This window comes from Saccopteryx bilineata, chromosome 4, assembly GCF_036850765.1.
Source record: "Saccopteryx bilineata isolate mSacBil1 chromosome 4, mSacBil1_pri_phased_curated, whole genome shotgun sequence".
Classification (NCBI taxonomy): Eukaryota; Metazoa; Chordata; class Mammalia; order Chiroptera; family Emballonuridae; genus Saccopteryx; species Saccopteryx bilineata.
Genome location: NC_089493.1, coordinates 65,678,522 through 65,694,153, shown reverse-complemented (window position 1 = coordinate 65,694,153; position 15,632 = coordinate 65,678,522). Strand labels below are relative to the sequence as shown.

Below are 15,632 nucleotides of genomic sequence, written 5' to 3'. Positions count from 1 at the left end.
TTCAAAAAAAAAACTGCTTTCAAAAAGGTTGTGTATCCTGAATTAACAAATTTTGTCATAGTTAATAGAACAATTCTGTTTTCTCAAATAGCAACCTAAGCCCGTGCATCCATGCATACAACTTACAAATTATGAGCAAGCAGACAAGGCAATTGAATTAAAATTCATGGCCATTCCAGAAGAACAGATTCTAGAATAGTCTAAGATCATCAAAGTGTCAAAATGCCACTAGCTTTGAGACCTTGCACAAATTATCTAATTCTCCTGGGTTTCAGTTTCCTCATATGTAAAATGAGAACATGTTACTAGATAATTTCCAGAATCCAACCCAACCTTTAATGTTGCACATTTAGGAGTTATTTCACTATTGAGGGCTATACAAGCAAAATAACAGCTGATTCTGTCAGCCACGTACTTGCAGTCTGGTTAATGGAGAGGGTCCCCTGACATACTGGTAGTACTTGAAATGCTATGGACAGCGGGGATAGCAGAAACACACAAACCATGAAGTAGACCATGAAGTGTATTCTGACTTACTATACAGAGCTGGTTTTATTATTTCTCATTCTCTATGACCCTACTGGTCAAGACAGGGCCTTTCTGCTTGTGCTGAATCCAATTGAAATTCCAATTACAGAAGAAGTAAATTTAAGTATCCTCATTTTTATCCTTCTCTGCTTTTTAAACACCCATTTTCACCTGCTCCAAATTTCTCCTTTTTGTGGAGATAGTATCATTAGGTTTGTCTTTCCACTTTTTCTCCCTTTTTTTCTTATATTCACCTTTTCTGCCTGATGGCCAAGTGTCTTCTTATGATCATCGGTAGAGACTTTGCTCTTTAATTCTTTCCTGGTGGCCCGGGACTTGACTTTTTTTTTATTTTTATCATAAGACATGTCCTCAGTTCATTCTGGGTAGCTTTGTGAAATATATATGTTTTCTCATTTATTCTTTGGAACTCTGTTAAAACAGAGTTGATTTCCTAAAGATAGAAAAATCAATAATTTGTTTCAAGATTGGACCCTTGGGCTCAGATAGGCCATTTGATAAATGACTATTGAATGAAAACAAAAATCTACTGAGAAATACCAATTAAGTTATTTGAAAGGATTTTATTTTTAATCGAATAAATTATTTGCATTTATCAACTATCAGAAGTCAGGATGTGACTGAAAAAGAGATATATTATAAAATAATGTAATCAGTGCTAATGAAAGACATAAATATTTTATTTGGCTTTTTATAATTGTATTAAAGAAAATACAGTAATTATGGAAAAAATAAATTTTGAATTATTTCTACTAAGTATAAAAGTGAGCAATGGCACACAGGAAAAAGAGAAATGTCTTTGTTTTGCTTTTTTATTACTGTTTTTGATGTCATAGTGCAGTCACTTTTTTTTTTCCTGTAAAACCTAGCTCTAAAAACCTCAAATGCCTTTTCTCTATTAGAAATACATGTTTTATGATTATATTTGCTCAGATTTTGAGGAAGTTCTAAAGATTTTTGTAATATCATTTAATTTATTTTTTTTATTAAATTGAATCAGTGTTTTAAGTGAACTCACCTGGAAAGTGAGGTGTGCTCATCGTGGCCAATGTTGCATTTGTAAAATTTTCATTTATCCCTTTTTTTTTTTCACAATGTATTATCACATTTAGGCTTTTCTAATTATCTCATTGGTTAGTTAGACTATCACAGAGTTTCACAAAGTGGAAAATCCAGACCACTGGAGTCAGGATTACATGAGTTGCTAGTTGGGTTTGCAGATTCTGAGTTCCATTTATAATCTATGGAGTCAAAATCTGAAATTGGCACAGAAGTCTGTATTATTAATAAAGTGCACATCATGTTCCATGTACAGTAAAATAAAAGCACAGGCCAAGTTTTGATGGACGTGTCAGATTTAAACAAGTTTTGTATTTATTTTGTAGGCAATGAGATACTTTGAAGGACTAATGATTTAAATGTATAGGACTTGTTATCTCCTTTAGAGTGCTCTAAAGTTATTGATATAGTTTATTAAATGACATATTTATCATGGCTTTGAAAAGTCATTATAAGCTTTTGCTTATTCAAATTTGGTAACAATTTATAAAAATTATACCATGTAAACTTGAGGGGAGGGAATTGTCTTATTTTGTACACTAGTATATAACCAGACACATACAGTGTGAATGAATGAATTAAAGTAAATCTATATGTGTAGTTGGTATCTGTTCTCTCTGTTTCTACTGTATTGATTAATTGATGTACTAGAGTATTTCTTTGAACAATATTTATTTACATTTTTAAAATTATTTTTTATGAGTGGCTTTCTAGCGATTTATAGAAATTTCACTCTCACACTGAAACTAAAAACTATTAAGGAAAATATTTTTAGATATTTAAGTATCAGTAACTCTCTATCTAGCCATGAAACCTTCACCACAATTAAGGTACTGAAGATATCCATCACCCTTCTAAGTTTCCACGAGTCTGTGTAATCCATACCAGATAACCACTGGTTCGCTTTCTCATACTATAAATTTAGTTTAGAGATTGTATCCTTTTTTATAAAGGAATCATATATTATATATGTTATTTTTATCTGATATCTTTCACTTGTTACAACTATTTTGAGATTCATTCAGGCATATGTATCAATACTTCATCTCCTTTTATTTCTGAGTGATATTCCACTATATAGATACACCACAAAATGTGAGTCCATTCGACTGTTAAGGTTAGGTTTAAGGTTAGTATCACCATTGGGATTTTTTTCAGGTTAGGTTGCTATGAATATTTATTTACAAGTTTTTGCATAGACATATTCTTCCATTTCCTTTGGGTCATGTGTTAGGTACATGTTTAATATTCCTTAAAATTGCCAAAGTGCTTTACAAATTAGTTGTATAATGCTAACACTTGGTATAATTGCACTCTAAATTCTATTCATTTAAATAAGTACATAGTGATAGCCCACTGTTTTTAATTAGTGCTTTTCTAAATTCTGATATTGACCATCTTTTTATGTGCTTATTTGCCATCCATGTATCATTTTTAGTAAAATGTCTCTTCAAATCTTTTTGCCATTTTCAAATTGGAATATTTATTTTCCTATTTTTGAATTTTCATAGTTCTTTATATATACTAAATGAACATCTGTTGTCAAATATAAATTTGACAATATTTATCTTAGTTTGTGACTTTCCTTTACATTTTCTTTTTTTTTATATAGAAAATTAAATTTAACAGGGTGACATTGATCAATAAGAGTATATAGGTTTCAGGTAAACATCTCTATAACTTTTGAACTGTTGATTGTGTTGTGTACCCATCACCCAAAGTCAAGTCATTCTCCATTACCGTGTATTTGTTCCTTTTTAACCCCTTCCTACCCCCCCCGTCCCACAACCCTCTTCCACTGTTAACCACTTCATTTTTATCTATGTCCATGAGGCTCAGTTTTATATCTCACCTATGTTTGAAATCATATACTTCTTAGCTTTTTCTGATTTACTTATTTCACTCAGTATGTTACAAGTATCTTTTGAAGAGCATTTTTGATGAAATAATCTAATTTATTACTTTCTTTACCTTTATAATTTATTTATTTTTTCTATTTAAGAAATCTTTGCAACACTCAGTCAACTTGTAACACCACACTTTTTTTCTAGATGTCTTACACTGAAGTCTGATTTATTTTAAGTTATTTTTTTCTATATGCTGTGACTAGAGAAGATTCATTGGGATATTTTTTCATATATTTATCTAATCTTTTTAACTCTGCTTATTAGAAAAATTATCCTTTCCCTTTGTATTACTCTGGTAACATTGTCATAAAAAATCTATTTAAGTATATGTATAAGAGTCTATTCCTATACTCTGTTCCATTGATCTAATAATGATCTAGCGGTGATAAATGTCAGCTTTAGTCTGGAAAACTTTTTAGCTCTCCTTCAATTCTGATGGAAAACTTTGCTAAGTAGAGTATTCTTGGTTGGCAGGGTTTTTCTTTTGTTTTGCCTTATTTTGTTTTGTTTTTCAGCATTTTTACTATATCATCTCACTCTTTTGTTGCTTGCAAAGTTTCTGCTGAATATCCACTGATAGCCTTATGGGGATTTCCCTGTATGTAACAAGTTGCTTTTCTCTTGATGTTTTTAAGTGTCTTTATTTGTCTTTTATATATATATTCTGTTTCTTTGTTGAAATTTTCACTGTGTTTATGAATTGATCTCCTGACATCAATGAGCATTTTTATGACCATTGTTTTGAACTCTCTATTAGATAAATCACTTATCTCATTAAGATCATTTTCTGGTGATTTATCTTGTTCTTTTGTTTATGACACATTCCCTTCCTTCTTTATTTTCCTTGACTCTATGTGTTGGTTTCTGAAACTTAAATAATACAGCCTAGACTTGACAGAGTGGTTTCATCAATCAGCACAGCCTGAGCTCCTTGTTGTCTCTTCAACCTTTATGATAGTTCAAGCTTCTGTCTTTTTTTTTTTTCTGTATTTTTCTGAAGCTGGAAACGGGGAGAGACAGTCAGACAGACTCCCGCATGCGCCTGACCAGGATCCACCCGGCACGCCCACCAGGGGCGACGCTCTGCCCACCAGGGGGCGATGCTCTGCCCCTCTGGGGCGTCACTCTGCCACGACCAGAGCCACTCTAGCACCTGGGGCAGAGGCCAAGGAGCCATCCCCAGCGCCGGGCCATCTTTGCTCCAATGGAGCCTTGGCTGCGGGAGGGGAAGAGAGAGACAGAGAGGAAGAAGGGGGTGGGGGTGAAGAAGCAAATGGGCACTCCTCCTATGTGCCCTGACCGGGAATCGAACCCGGGTCCCCCACACGCCAGACCGACACTCTACCGCTGAGCCAACCGGCCAGGGCCTAAGCTTTTGCCTTTGTTCTTAGTGGCTCCCATAGTTGAGAGTGTGCCAAGGCCTGTCAATGTCCCAAAGGGAAGGAATACAGCCAGCACATACAGGCAGGCTAATTAGAAGCCAGGTCCTTGGGCAACATCTGGGAAAGTATGTAATTTCTCCCTTGTAGGGAGAAATTGGAATATGGATATTTTTGCCTACTTCCTCTAAACTGAGCTGTGGTATATAGCCATAGGGGTGAGGGGTGGGAAGGAGATATCCTGTACCTGTTGAAAAGGTGGTTCTTTAATGGCTGTAATCCCATGGGACCTGTGAAAGCAAGTTGTATTAGGTATCAGAGCTAGGTAATTTGAGGACCTAGGTGGTTACCATAAAAGTTGGGGCACTGAAAATATGAACAATCTCTGTGTAGGAGATAATGGTGACTTAGTTTTATTGTTGGAACATGTTAAAAGGAGAGCCAGTAGAAGTGTCCATGGCTCCCCTGGGCTCTGGGGAGGATCTCAGCCATCCCCTAGATGCATGCTAAATTAGAAGCCAGGCACCCAGGCATCAGTTTATAAAGTATGCATTCCAACCCCTTCCAGGAAAAGACTGGGAACTGGCCATTTTCACCTATTCTCTCTTGGCTGGGCCTTGAAGGGCCAACCACAGGGAGTACCTGTGCACACATTAACAACTACTTCTCTATTGGCTATGGTCCTGAGTCTTATGCACACAGCCCTGCTAGTCTCTAAAACTGGGTGTTTCAGGGGTCCATCCCTCAGCTGGGAGTCTTAAAATTTGGTGTACTGGTGCAATACAAACCCTTCACTACTCGTGAAAAAGCTGACAACTGGAAATTTCCTCCCAACTGTGCATGGGGTGGGGCGGGTTGGGGTGGTATCGCCTATTCTCCTCATGTTGATATGGGAATTTTCTGATTCACCTGATATATAGGAATTTTCTAATTTCACCTGATATATAGGAATCACTCAGTTAGTGTCTGGATTTCTCTCTGAGGGAACTGCTTTACATATAGTTATACTATACATCCAGTGCATCCCTGGGTGAAGGGAAGTTTAGGAGCTTCCTACATCCCCACTTCAGTTTTCTCCAAACATATTTGTTCCTAATTGAGTTTTTGTAGTTTGTGTCTTTCAAGGAATTTTTCCATTTATTCTAAGTGGTCAAATTTTCTCTCTTATGGTTACTCATGACATTCCCTATTACCCTTTTAATGTCTTTAAAATCTGAATTCACTTCTTTCTTATCTTTACTATTGATACTTTGTATCTTTTCTCTCTTTCTTTTTTGTCTAACTGGCTAAACATTTATTAGTCTTCTAAAAATAAAATATTTTGGTTTCATTAAAACTCTATTATTTTTGGTTTTAAAGTAAACTCATTTCTTTTCTTTATTTTTTAATAAGTAGAGATAACTGTTAAAAGGCTACAGCAGTAATCTAGTAAGAAGATATGAGGGCTTTGTATAAAATAATAGAAAAGTAGAATCAGATCTGAGAAATATTAAGGAAATAAATGGAGGGGTTTTTGTTTTGTTTTTTACTAACTGCATTGAATAGACTGTTAAGGAAGAAGTAGAGATGATGAATATGCTGTAGTTATTGGGGTAGCATTAACTGGTATAAGGCCAGTGGCCATGGCCATGCAGGTTCACATTGGATATGGACAGATGGTAAAGGAACTGTGGAGCTGGAAAATGGTGGGCCATTCCGCTTATGAGTCTCACAACAGCTGAGAAGCAAGCAAGCAGGAAAAACTGCTTCTCTTTCTCAGGGCTGACAAGCAAATTTTCCAGGGGAAAAACCCCTTCTCTGGCAAACAATAGCAAAAATGGCCCCTTCCAATGGCAGAAGGCAATCTTCAATCTACAATCTGCCACCCTGAGGGCAAGCATCTGCAGCCTTACATAGACTATATACACATGACGCTGCCCCATGCTTAACACCAATTAGGCAAAGAACAAGTGAACAAACCTAACACACTTGTTTGCCCAAAAACACACTTGTCTATCCCTTTAGGATTGCTCTCTTCACAGTCTACACTACAGAACATTTATCTTTCACAGTGGTACCTGTGTGAGGAGTGAGGCATATTACATAAACAAGCAGACTACAGTAACAGCACAAGTTATACTATTACAATAATTACAAAGGTGTCCTTCACAATGTCTCCCTGAACACTCTGCCAAAGGCACTAACTGGAGGCCCATCTCTGGCCTCCTACACCACAATAGGTGGGAGGGCCTGTATAGTCCTGGGCTATGTCCATGGAAACCATAAAAGTGTCCTTGGTGAGTCTCTGCAAGTGGGTGAGAGCAGCTTCCCTGTATAGAAGGGCCTCCACCAGAGCTGGCCCCCCCTCCACCAGGGTCTCTCATACTGTCCAAAAGCGGCATGTCCATCCAACAAGGGAGCCGGTGCCACCCTCTGGTTTCAGTCCAAGAGTCTGTTACACCACCCAGTGATTAGTCCACAATAGACAGCCCATCTCTCTGTGCAAATCACCAAGGTAAAGGTCCATTACAGGCAACTAGGCATACAGCTCTTTATTAATGGACCTTGGCGCCTTTCCATAAGTGCTCTGCCCATTATCACAAGCCCCATCCAAACCCCTCAGCAAGCTTACAGGGCTTGGTGGGGTCAAACACATTCAAGGCCTGTGCCACCTTGTAGTTCTCTTATCTGTTGCTGCTTCCACTGCAAAAAAAAAAAAAGCATCTGTTATCTTCTAATGCCAACACCTGCTGTACATTAGAGGGTGATTAATGAATTGTCAATTTCACATGGGTCCATCCCTGTTAGGCAGGTCTCTCATCATTCCCCCTATTCAAACTGGAACATTGAGTCTTGGGAAATCCTCCTTTCCCACAGCTGTCTCCAGCAAATAATTCTGCTACCACACACCCTGAACACCAGCCATTTTCTTGCAGCTGTTGGGGCTGCCTGCTTTTTCAACAACTGAAACTTCTGTTTCAGCTCAAGCAGCTGCCAAAGCTCTAAAAGGACTTTATTAGACCTGCCATCCAATTTCTCTCTATCTTCCCTGGCCTCAATCAAATCTACCCAAATCTGTGTTCAGGTAACTTTTACAGGCCCATTTCTCTTGTTAGTCAGTGGAGGGCAGCACGGGTAGCAGTCCTCACTGCTCTGTGATCCCGTATTGCCTCTATCTCCCCCAAATCTGCTACCATCTGTGTCACCACACTGATGGGCTGTTCCACATTGGGGCCCAAGATAGCTACTGGTGACCCAAAATGGTCTGATGGGACACTACAGAGAATAAGGTCCATCATCCCTGTTGTAAACACTTCCTAATCTGGCCCTTGGGACCTCAAGTTGAAAGCAGCATTTTTCATACCTAGTTCCCAAAGGACCTTGGTTAGCTCATTATAGCCACCTACTCACTGTTCCAGGCAAGTCTTTGACATTCTGCCAAACTATACAAATGGTATCCATCACCCATTCTAATAGGGTATAGTTTCTTGGGTTGTCATGGCAGTACTAAAGATGCTGCTTTAAGGAGGAGTGCATGTAATGATGAACAATTTTTCTATCTCTGTTCCAGAAAGCATGATGCCATTCACCCCTATGCCCCACAACTGCAACAACCAGACTATCAGGGGCTCAGTGGGTTTCTGCCTAAATTCTGCCCCCAACTCCATCAGCTCTGCCTAGGTCTAAGGATAGACCACAGAGTACTCCACTGGCTGCAGAGGGGGTTATGCCTGCCCCTGAGGGACTCTTGGCTGCTGGGGTTTTTACCTTCTGGGAAACCACTGGCTGGGCTCTGAGTCTGAGGATGGCAGCTTCAACTCGAACATCCTCTGCCTCCTTAGAAGGGTCAGAAATGTCTGCTCCCGCTGGCTCAGAGCCACTCTGCTGGCTCGGATGCAGTTTAGTGTTCAGCACCTACTTTGGCTCCTGAGGCTGCCAGCTCTTGGCCTGAAGCTGAGATTCAAGCTCTTAAACCCACAGTTGTTTCTCCATCAACTGTCGCTTCCAGCATTCCATTTCCAGGGCAAATTGGAGCTCATGAACCTGTAACTCCTTCTCCAGAGATTGCTCTAGTTCCAGGCACCACTGGTGTTTAGCCTGCATCTCACATGACAGCTTTTGAGAACAGTCAGCCTCCTTCTCCAGCGCTCGCTCGTTTAAGCCATCACTGGTTCTTAGCCTGTAGCCTGACCTGCAGTACTCAGACCTGCCTCTCAGTCTGCAGCTCATCTTGGAGCTCTTGACTTCAGGCAGCCTCTCACACACAGCTCTTGGTTTCTTCTCACAGGGCTGTAAAAAACACCCAGCCAATGGCCCCCAACAGGAGAGCCACCAGGAACAACTACCCCCTATTCCACCCTTCAAGGGTGTTGGTGGATCCATAAAAATCTGATCCAGTAGAGCGTCGGCCTGGTGTGCGGGGGACCCAGGTTCGATTCCCAGCCAGGGCACATAGGAGAAGCGCCCATTTGCTTCTCCACCCCCCACTCCCCCTCCTTCCTCTCTGTCTCTCTCTTCCCCTCCCGCAACCAAGGCTCCATTGGAGCAAAGATGGCCCAGGCGCTGGGGATGGCTCCTTGGCCTCTGCCCCAGGTGCTAGAGTGGCTCTGGTCGCTGCAGAGCGATGCCCCAGAGGGGCAGAGCATCGCCCCCTGGTGTACAGAGCGTCACCCCTGGTGGGCGTGCCAGGTGGATCCCTGTCGGGCGCATGCGGGAGTCTGTCTGACTGTCTCTCCCCGTTTCTAGCTTCAGAAAAATACAAAAAAAAAAAATCTGATCCAAATCCTGCAGGCTGAGCCAGATGTAAGGTCTGTGGCCATGGCCATGCAGGTTCACATTGGATTTGGGCAAATGATAAAGGAACTGCGGAGCTGGAAAATGGTAGGCCATTTATTTATTAGAGTTTCACAACAGTAGATGAGCAAGCTGGCAGGGAAAACTGCTTCTCTCTCTCAAAGATGACAAGCACACCGGAGGGGGAGGTTTTAAAACCCCTTCTGCAGCAAACAATAGCAAAAATGGCCCCTCCCAATGGCAGCAGGCAATCTGCAATCTACAATCTGCCACCCTGAGGGCAAGTACCTACAGCCTTACATAGACTATACACACATGGTGCTGCCCTGTGCTCATGCACCAATCAGGCAAAGTACAAGCAAGCAAAGCAAGCCTAACACACTTGTTTGCCAAATACTGAGATGATAAATTCAGAAGGAAGTATTAATTTAAGAACATAAATAGTGAGTTATATTCAGACACATAGAGATTTGGCTATCTGCATGACTTTCATGTATTATATGCAGTAAGATATCATATAATTAGATGTCATTGAGACTGACATCAACTGAATGTATAATGTAGAGGAGGTTCACAATATATGCTTGATACTAAGAAGTCTTATTTTTTTAAATATCAAAAATATTTTCTTCTCAGTGTATTTAAATTATTGTGCCTCTACATTACTTTTTTATTCTAATTTGCCTAAAATATAACCAGAAATATATTTTATCCATTCTCTGATTCTGTGTGTCTGCATGTATTTTATTATTGTCTATAATATCATTTATGTTCCTCCAAATGTATACATACAGTTAAGGCTCAGTTTATTTTTTTTCTCTGCATTAAGAGTACATATTAGAGGATCCAATTTGTTGAGTAGAAGAGGGACCAATTTTCTAAATTCTGTTATTTTATTTGCAAAACTGATATACAATTCTCAAGGCTAGGATGAGCCAGAACATTATTTTCTAATTAGATATCTTATTAAATGGTATATTTCATTTGCAGCAGTAACTAAACTGGGTTGAAGCTACTTTGATCAAGGATTTTACATCTTATTCTTTCTGTTTTGGAACTAATGGTATTCAAAGTATTAAATATATTGACTTATCTGCTTGCAGCGTGGCTCCCATAACTTAATTTTATGTTTAAAAGTGTGTTACAAAAATTATTACCAAAGTATGTATCATACTAAAAAGTACAAAGACAATACAATGAAACTATATAACCATCACCCCAATTCAACAATCACCAAGATTTTTTAATATTTTGATCTATGTATACCCTTGAGATTTCTTTTTCTTTTCTTCGCTGTATTATCATCATAAGCAAATCTCAGACATTTTATCATTATATCCATACATAGTTTAATAGTCATTTCTGAAAAATAGTGGCTATTCTGTTGCATGTCACAATGTCACTATCACAACTAATGACATTGACAGTAATTGATGTCTTGGTATTGTGTACTCCCTCTTTCGTAATCAAATGCCACTGTTTTTCTTTAAAACTGCCTTTTTACATTTGGTTTGTTTTGATCAGGATTCAGATAAGCTTCACATACTACATACGGTTACGTGACATGTCTCTCATTCTACTTCAGTTCCAGTACCTTTCCTTTTAATCCTGCCACTAACTTCTTAAAGGAGCCACACTCATTCATTGTCCTTTAGAATGTTCCACTTTCTGACTCATTCGGCTTGCCTCTTTATCTTTAAATTGTTCCTCCATATTCAATTCTTCCCATAGTTGAACATTATTAGCTCTAGAGGCTTTCAGGTACCTTTTATGTGTTTGTTTATTTTTGACTGAGTACCACTTTTTTCATCAACTCGTTGTTTCACTGAGTTGTTCCAATGATTACTTTTTTCTATTTAATGCATATTTTTATTAATATTTTTAAAATTTATTATGTTAACATGGATTCAAGTGTTCTACTCGATATAACACCCTCACCCTCAACAACATGCTCTCATTACACCCTCTTTTTTCCCCCCTCCCCCTGACTCCCTTCACTCTGGGATTTGCTGTCCTGTTATCTGTATCTGTGTATTATGTATATAGAAATTCACTAATCCCTTTACCTTCTCTGATCCTTTCCCTTTACCCCTTTTCCCTCTGGCAGCTGTCTTTCTGCTCCCCATGACTCTGCTTCTGCCTCTGTTCCATTCCTCAGTTCACTGTGTTCATTAGCATTTACATATAAGTGAGATCATAATCTTTCTCTCTCTGGCTTATTTCACTTAGCATAATAATCTCCAGGTTCATTCATGCAATCATAAAAGATACGATTTCCTCCTTTTTCATGGTCATGCAGTATTCCATTGTGTATATGAACTTTTTAAGCTACTCGCCTGCTGACAGACACTTGGGCTGTTTCTAGATCTTGGCTATTGTAAACAATGCTGCCATAAACATGGGGATGCATTTTTCCTTTTGAATCAGTGTTTTTGGAATCTTAGGATATACTCCTAAAAGTAGGATAGCTGGGTCAAAAGGCAGTTCCAACCCTGGCTGGTTGGCTCAGTGGTACAGCATCGCCTGGTGTGTGAATGTCCTGGGTTTGATTCCCAGCCAGGGCCACAGGAAAAGCGCCCATCTGCTTCTCCACCCTTCCCCCTCTACTCTCTTCCTCTCTCACAGTGAAGGCTCCATTGGAACAAAGTTGTCCAGGCACTGAGGATGGCTCCAGGGCCTCCACCTCAGGTGTTAGAATGGCTCTGGTTGCAATGGAGCAACAACCCAGATGGGCAGAGCATCACCCCTAGTGGGTTTGCCAGGTGGATCCTGGTCTGGTTCATGCAGGAGTCTGTCTCTCTGCCTCTACGCTTCTCACTTCAAAACATACAAAAAGGGGGAGGGCAGTTCCATTTTTCATGTTTGAGGAAACGCCATAGTATTTTCCACAGAGGCTGCACAAATCTGCATTCCCACCAGTAGTGCAAGAGGGTTCCCTTTTCTCCACACCCTTGTCAGCACTTGTTTGTTTATTCATTAATGAGAGTCATTCTGACCGGTGTGAAGTGACATCTCTTTGTGGTTTTAATTTGCATTTCTCTGATGATTGCTGATGTTGAACATTTTTTCATATGCCTTTTGGCTATCTGTGTGTCCTCTTTGGGAAGTGTCTCTTCAGTTCCTTTGCTCATTTTTTAATTGGATTGTTTATCTACCTGCTATTAAGTTTTAGGAGTTTGCTATAAATTTTAGTCATTAACCCCCTTATCAGACATATTGACAAATAGGTTCTCCAATTGTGTGGGTTGTCTTTTTATTTTGTTAATGATACCTTTTGCTGTGCAAAACCATTTTAGCTTGCTATAGTCCCATTTGTTTATTTTGTCTTTTATTTCCCTTGCCTGTAGTAATATATTGGCAAAAATATTGTTATAAGAGATATTAAAGAGTTAACTGCTTATGTTTTCTTCCAAGATGTCTATGGTTTCACAACTTATGTTTAAGTCTTTTACCCATTTTGAGTTTCTTTTTGTGAATGGTGTAAGTTGGTGATCTACTTTCATTGTTTTATATGTGTCAGTCCAGTTTTCCCAACACCATTTATGAAAGTGACTATCTTTACTCCATTGTATACTCTTGCTTCCTTTGTCAAATGTCAATTGACTATAAAGGCATGGGTTTATTTCTGGGTTTTCTGTTCTGTTGTACTGATATGTATGCCTGTTCTTACGCCAATACCAAGATGTTTTGATTACAATGGTCTTGTAGTGTAACTTGATATCAGGAAATGTGATACCTCCCACTTTGCTCTTCATTTTCAAGATTGCTGAGGCTATTAGTGTTCTGTTTTGGTTCCATATAAATTTTTGAAATATTTGTTCTAGATCTGTGAAATATGCCATTGGTGTTTTAGTAGGAATTGCATTGAATCTATAGATTGCTTTGGGTAGTACAGACATTTTAATAATGTTAACTCTTCCTATCCATGAACATGTTATATGCTTCCACTTGTTTGTGTCTTCCTTGATTTCTTTTTTCAATGTCTTATAATTTTTTGAGTATACATCTTATACCTCCTTGGTAAAATTTACTCTTAGGTACTTCATTTTTTTGTTGCAATAGTGAAGGGGATTGTTAACTTAATTTCTCTTTCTGACAGTTTTTTGTTGGTGTATAAAAATGCAACTGATTTCTGAATATTTGTTCTCTATTCTACCACCTTGCTGAATTTATTCATCAGGTCTAGTATTATTTTGACTGAGATATTACGGCTTTCTATGGATAGTATCATGCCATCAATAAATAATGACAGTTTTATTCTTTTCCAATTTGGATGCCTTTAATTTCTTCTTGTCTGTTTGCTGTGGCTAGGACTTCCAGAATTATGTTGAGTAAGAATAATGAAAGGGGGCATCCTTGTCTTGTTCCTGATCTTAAGGGGATTGCTTTTAATTTTGGCCTATTGAGTATGATATTGGCTTGTCATATATGGCCTTTATTACATTAAGGTATGTTTTCTATATTCTCACTTTGCTGAGAGTTTTGATCATAAATGGGTGTTGGATTTTATCAAATGCTTTTTCTACATCTATTGATATAATCATGGGATTTTTATCCTTCATTTTGTTTATGTGATTAGTCACATTTATGGATTTGTGAATATTGTACCAGCCTTGTCTCCCCAGAATAAATCCTACTTGATTATAATGTATTATATTTTAAATGTATTGCTGGATCCTGTTTGCTAATATTTTGTTGAGAATTTTAGCATCTGTGTTCATCAGGGATAATGACCTATAGTTTTTTTTCTTTATAGTGTCTTTACCTGGTTTTGGAATGAGGATAATACTTGCCTCATTAAGTGAGTTTGGAAGTCATCTCTCCTCTTGAATTTTTTAGAATAGATTGAGAAATATAGGTGTTAGTTCTTAGAATGTTCAGTAAAATTCACCTGTGAAGCCATCTGGTCCAGGACTTTTGTTTGCTGGGAGTTTTTTGAATAACTGTTTTAATTTAATTTGTTGTGATCGGTCTGTTTAGGTTTTCTTATTCTTCCAGATTGAGTTTTGGATGATTGTATGTTTTTAGGAATTTATTTATTTTGTCTAGAATGCTCAATTTTTTAACATATACATCTTCATAGTATTTTCTTACAATCCTTTGTACTTCTGTGGTGTCAGTTGTTACTTCTCCACTTTAATTTCTATTTTTATTTATTTGGGTCCTCTCTCTTTTTTTCTTAATGAGTCTTGGTTAAAGGTTCATCAATCTTATTTACCTTTTCAAAGACCTAGCTCTTAGTTTCATTGATCTTTTGTTTTGTTTTGTTTTTAGCCTCTATGTCATTTATTTCTGCTCTGCTCTTTATTATTTCCTTCCTTCTACTTTCTCTGGGCTTTATCTGTTTTTCTTTTTCTAGTTTATTTAGGTGCAGAGTCAGGTTGCTTATTTGAGCTTCTTCTTGCTTCTTAAGGTATGCTTGTAATGCTATGAGCTTCCTTCTTAGGACTGCTTTGGCTGTGTTTGTTCTATAGGTTTTAGGTTGTTGTACATTTTCATTCAAGAAATTTTTTTATTTCTTACTTGATCTCATTTTAACCCACTTATTAACAATGTTTAATAACATGCTATTTATCCTCCAAGTGTTTGAATGTTTTTCAGTTTTACTATTGTAGTTGATTTCTAGTTTCATGCCATTGTGATCAGAGAAGATGCTTGATATGATTTCAGTCTTTTTAAATTTATTGAGACTTATTTTGTGTCCTAACATGTGGTATGTCCTAGAAAATGTACCACGAGCACTTAAAAATATATATAGTCTACTGCTTTGAGGTGAAAGGTTCTGAAGGCTATTTTGTCAGATATAAGTATTGCTACCCCAGCTTTTTTCAACTTTCCATTTGTATGATATACTTTTTTCCATCTCTTCACTTTCAGTCTATGTGTATCTTTTTTTCTGAGGTGGGTCTCTTGTAGACAGCATATATTTGGGTCCTGTTTCCTTATCCATGCAGCTACCCTATGT

The 15,632-nt window shown here is 38.1% G+C and overlaps 1 protein-coding gene across 1 annotated transcript in view; it reads left to right on the top strand.

Annotated features, from left to right (window-relative positions):
- Window positions 1-15,632, top strand: part of UNC13C (unc-13 homolog C) — a 665,319-nt gene that overhangs the window by 413,965 nt on the left and 235,722 nt on the right. The gene's annotated exons all lie outside the window — the stretch shown is intronic.